Consider the following 6109-nt stretch of genomic DNA (forward strand, 5'->3'; position numbering starts at 1 on the left):
CAAAAAGGCAGAGGAACCAGAGATCAAATTGCCAACATTCCCTGGATCATTGAAAAAGCAAGAGAATTCAAGAAAAACATCTATTTCTGCTTCATTGACTATGCCAAAGCCTTTGACTGTGTGGATCACAATAAACTGGAAAATTCTGAAAGAGATGGGAATACCAGACCACCTGACCTGCCTCTTGAGAAATCTGTATGCATGTCAGGAAGCAACAATTAGAACTGGACATGGAACAACAGTCTTGTTCCAAATAGGAAAAGGAGCACATCAAGGCTGTATATTGTCATCATGTTCATTTAACTTATATGCAGAGTACATCATGAGAAACACTGGGCTAGATGAAGCACAAGCTGGGATCAAGATTGCTGGGAGACATATCAATAACTTCAGATATGCAGATGACACCCCCCCTTATGGCAGAAAGTGAAGAACTAAAGAGCCTCTTGATGAAAGTGAAAGAGGAGAGTGAAAAAGTTGGCTTAAAACTCAACATTCAGAAAACTAAGATCATGGCATCTGGTCTCATCACTTCATGGCAAATAGATGGGGAAACAGTGGCAGACTTTATTTTGGGGGGCTCCAAAATCACTGCAGATGGTGGCGGCAGCCATGAAATAAAAAGATGCTTGCTTTTGGAAGGAAAGTTATGACCAACCTAGACAGCATATTAGTACTTTGGCTACCTCATGCGAAGAGTTGACTCATTGGAAAAGACTCTGATGCTGGGAGGGATTGGGGGCAGGAGGAAAAGGGGACGACAGGATGAGATGGCTGGATGGCATCACCGACTCGATGGATGTGAGTTTGAGTGAACACTGGGAGTTGGTAATGGACAGGGAGGCCTGACGTGCTGCGATTCATGGGGTTGCAAAGAGTCGGACATGACTGAGTGACTAAACTGAACTGAACTGAAGACAGCATATTCAAAAGCAGAGACATTACTTTGCAACAAAGGTCCATCTAGTCAAGGCTATGGTTTTTCCAGTGGTCATTTATGGATGTGAGAGTTGGACTATAAAGAAAGCTGAGCACTAAAGAATAGATGCTTTCAAACTGTGGTGTTGGATAAGACTTTTGAGAGTCCCTTGGACTGCAAGGAGATCCAACCAGTCCATCCTAAAGGAGATCAGTCCTGAGTGTTCACTGGAAAGACTGATGTTGAAGCTGAAACTCCAATACTTTGGCCACCTGACGCGAAGAGCTGACTTATTGGAAAAGATCCTGATGCTGGGAAAGATTGAAAGTGGGAGAAGGGGAGGACAGAGGATGAGATGGTTGAATGGCATCACTGACTCAATAAAGATGAGTTTAGTAAAGTCCAAGAGTTGGTGATGGACAGGGAGGCCTGGCGTACTGCAGTCCATGGGGTTACGAAGAGTCGGACATGACTGAGTGACTGAACTGAACTGAACTGAACTGAACTAAACTTCTTTATGGTTCAACTCTCACATCCATATATGGCTACAGGAAAAAAACATAGAGTTGGCTATACAGATCTTTGGTGGCAAAGTGATGTCTCTGCTTTTTAATATGCTGTCTAGGTTGGCATAGCTTTTCTTCTAAGAAGCAAGTGTCTTTCAATTTTATTCCTGCAGTCACCATCTGCAATGATTTTGGAGCCCAATAAAATATAGTCTGTCACTGTTTCCATTGTTTCTCCATCTATTTACCATGAGGTGATGGGACTGTATGCCATGATCTTAGTTTTTTGAATGGTGAGTTTTAAGCCAGCTCTTTTACTCTCCTCTTTCACCTTCATCAAGAGGCTCTTCAGTTCTTCTTTGCTTTCTGCCATTCGAATGGTATCATCTACATATCTGAGGTTGATGATATTTACTCTGGCAATCTTGATTCCAACATGGGATTCATCCAGCCTGGCATTTCACATATTATACTCTGCCTATAAGTTAAATAAACAGGGTGACAATACATAGCTCTGACGTACTTCTTTCCCAGTTTTGAACCAGTTTGTTATTGCATGTCCAGTTCTAATTTTGCTGCTTGACCTGCATACAGATTTCTCGCGAGGCAGGTAAGATGGTCTGGAATTCTTAACTCTTTAAGAATTTTCCACAGTTTGTTGTGATCCACACAGTCAAAGTATTTTATGGGGCCATTACTGTGTGTACTATGTAATATTTGCTATGTTTCTCTAAGTGGCATATCATCTTTTATATTTCAAAATGTCATTTTGTATTTAGGAAGCTTCCTTTTCATTCTAGTAGAAATATTTGTATTTAAATCCTTTAATTATTTTTAATCTCCCATTTTCAAACTTAATCTATTACTATCTGATGTGTTGGTTTTAACTAGTCTGCTTTGACACTAGCTTTTTTAACTAGTCTGCTTTGACACTAGCTTTAAAATAATCAATGATCTTATTCTACTTCCTTCTTTTTTTCCTTTTTCCTCCTGTTTTACTTTTATTCCTTCCACTATTTCAGAACATATATTTATCTGGATGTCTCCCACCCATGTCACCAACACTTTAGTCATATTTCTACATCTACATGTATTAAATCATTTCCATTAGTCTTTTTACTGAAGTTGCTCCAGTTATTTCTTGCTAAAATTAAATACATCATATATTCAAATCTTTGGAAAAGGCTGATATGTTTAGTATTCCCTGACTTACTGAATATTTAAAACTGCCTTTCTATAGACTCAGTATTTAAAATACAGCTTCGCTGGGATTACATTCTTGGCTCATGCTCTTTTTCTCTGTGTATTTTGAAAATGCTGCTCTACTATTCCCTTGCCTTACATTTACTTCTTGAGAAATCTAATGCCAGCCTGATTTCTCTTTACCCTTATGAAGTTTGATCTTTCTGCTTTAAGGTCCTGAGAATCCTTTATTATTTATTCTTAAAGACTATGAGCTTTACTAAGGGAAAGTGTTAGAGTTTATTTTCACAAAGTCAGTTTTCTTAAACTATTTCAATATTTTATTTCTAGAACACATTTTATTGGGTTACAGTTTTGAATATTAATTCTGATATATTTTTTATTTATTTGTTTGCTTTTCTTCCTCAAGAACTCCAATTTCATGTGTGTTGGAACTTCTTTTTCTGGGTTCCATTTTAACCACTTTTTATATGAATTTTTAAAATTTCTCTCTGTAATTTTCATTCTTCTGACTCTTTACATATCTTTCTTTGATATGCCTTTTTAAAATTTCCTTGGAACCTGTTTTTCTTTGAGCCTTATGTTTCTGAGATTGCTTTCTTTTCAACTTTTTTCAAATTATTCCTTACAGGCACTCTGATAGAGACAGTAAAGGCACAAAGCAGGTGATTAAATAATTAATCCTATTCCCTGGTGGCTCAGACAATAAAGAATCTGCTTGCAATGCAAAAAATCCAGATTTGATCCTTGGGTCAGGAAGATCCCCTGGAGAAGGGGATGGCAACCCACCCCAGTATTCTTGCCTGGAGAATTCCATGGACAGAGGAGCCTGGCTGGCTACAGTCCATAGGGTTGTAAATAGTCAGACATGATTGAGTGATTAACATCACCAAGGGATCACAAGTAAAGGAAAAAGTATGGGAGACCCCTATATGTTAATGATGACTCAGTAATAATGTGCTTAATCATAAAACCAAGCAGGCTTTCTTAGCAAAAGAAGCGTGCAACAGAAGCATGGGATAGGCCCCCCAAAAAATAAAACAATAGTGGAATGAGATCCACATCCCACCCAATGAGTTCAATAACTTCATGATTCCCAGGAGATGCTCCTCTGTGCACACTAAACTCTATTCAATACTCTAATGATCTATATGAGAATAGAATCTTTAAAGAAAAGTGAATATGTGTATATGTATAACTGACTCAGTTTGCCATACAGTAGAAACTAACACAACATTGTCAATCAAACATACTTCAATAAAAAATAATTTACAAAATATAAAGAAAAGGTGACATTATATTGAAACTGAGATGATTTACCATTTTTAGTAAATTTTACCACCTTTTTGCTTATTCCCGTTGTTGCCATGACAAACCCAATTTGACAAGGTAGGAATAGGAAAAACCCCTTGCCTGACCTGGAGGAGGAACTAATGATGTTAGTTGATGTCTACTTGAGAATGAGGAAGAAAGTGGTCTTCTACCCCACCCCTCCTCTTTTCCTTTGATTTTAAAACCATAGCCCACTAAGTTCTTGGGGGTGCAGTACTCCCTTGTCTAGTTGTTTATAAGCCTCACAAGCATCCTATTCTAGTAAATTACTTATCTCTTACTTTGCCTCTCACTGAATTCTTTCTGTGTTAAGACATAAAGAACTGGAGCTCCTTTGAGCCCCCTACCACAAGACACATTTCTGTAGTTTTATAACAACCTCCTGAAATAAAGGGAAACCCAAAATAAAGGTAGCTAGGGTGGAAAGAAATAGAAGACAACAAAGTACAGTTAAATATTTTACTGTTACTAATTTTACCCCAAACATGACCTCATAAATCTCTACAAGGGCATAAAAAGGGCCACTAATAAGACAGCCCCTGAAGGCTAGGATTTACGAGCATCACAGTAATTCCACCTCTGGTGACAACTGATTGTCAAGCATATGCAAAGTGCTTTGCCTACATTATCTCATCTGATACATTTATGTAATGCTGAGAGAGCATTTATTTAGGATAGAGAGCTATAGTCTTCATTTTAGGATGAGGAAAATGAGGCAACAAATGATAACTCCAAGTGTCAAACTTTGGGTTAGAATACAATCCCCCATTACTAGAAGGTAGGTGTGTCTTCAACCACTCTTCTCTGATGCCTCTCTGAAGTAGACACAGGATCACTCCCACTATATCCACTTGTACCTCATTGGTTTTTTCTGTCTTAATTGCCTCCGATTCCTACAGATTCTCCATCAATACTTTAAAAAAAAAAATCTTTTCTAGATACATGCATTGATTGGTCTGTCTCTGATTCTAGTTTGATTTCTTGCTGTCTCATCTTATTGCAGTTCTTTAGAATAGAAAACACATATAACTTTTTCAACCTTCACAGCCTTCATAGTCATGTTAAACGTTCCTGAAACTCTCATAGCAGAACTGTAAGAATTCATTAAAACCCCATAGGAACCAGCAACTCTTCACCATTTCTCCTTGTCCTGACCTTTCTTGCCCACTGACTGCCCTCTATCCATGAATATAGAGGTTAAAAAGGAGAGAAATATAGATCCTAAAAGATGTTAAGGTGTTATTTTGAACTGCTGGGTAACTGTACTATCATTTTCTGAGAAGTGAAAGATTGGAGAAGGTGGCCGTTGGATATCTCTTAATGTCAGCACCTCTGTTTAAAATGGAAACATCAAAAGTGAAGCTAAATATTAAGACAGGTATCTTGCAATAATTAATACTTAGAGCAAGATTTAATTTAATACTAGGTATATGATAAGAAAGAATTAAGTACTAGATTTTAATGCCTTCAATAATCCTAGAAACTTAATACTTTTTAAACAAGGAAAACATGGCAAAGGAGTTTAAATAACATAACTTTTATCAGCATATTTATTTGTACAAACAGACAGTTATTTGATCATAGTTGGTTTTGGTTTGTTTGTTTGTTTGGATGCCTCCCAAACTAGGACATATGCTCCATAGAGAAATGAATCGTGATTTCTTTGTTTACTGATGTATTCATAATACCCAAATGCAATGCATCTGTATGTGTTAGTCACTGTTAACTTATATTGAATGAGCAACTAAAACAATAACTTCAGCTATCAAATGTTAAAATGAATATAAAATATTTATCAACAATGGGTTGGATTCTAGATTATTTTAATATTGATATCAGTAAGCACTTTCATTGCTGAAATTAACATTTAAATTAAAAAGTCCATTTTCTGCAGCAGAGTAACCATTCTTTTCTATGCCTCCCTTTACACTTATATACAAATGCAAAATAAGAGTCTTCTGACTTGCTTAGGGGCTAGAGCAAGCATCTCTATTTACAGATGAGGATTGAAAAATTACTTTCTTTGCATTATAGAATATGTGTTTGAAGGGCCAACAAGTTCCAGAGCAAGACATACCACACAAATTCTCCAGCAACACAGGAACATAGCCCTGAGCTTCAATATACAGGCTGCCCAAAGTCACACCAA

Source organism: Bison bison, unplaced genomic scaffold, assembly GCF_000754665.1.
Source record: "Bison bison bison isolate TAMUID 2011002044 unplaced genomic scaffold, Bison_UMD1.0 scf7180017864068, whole genome shotgun sequence".
NCBI classification, from domain to species: Eukaryota; Metazoa; Chordata; class Mammalia; order Artiodactyla; family Bovidae; genus Bison; species Bison bison.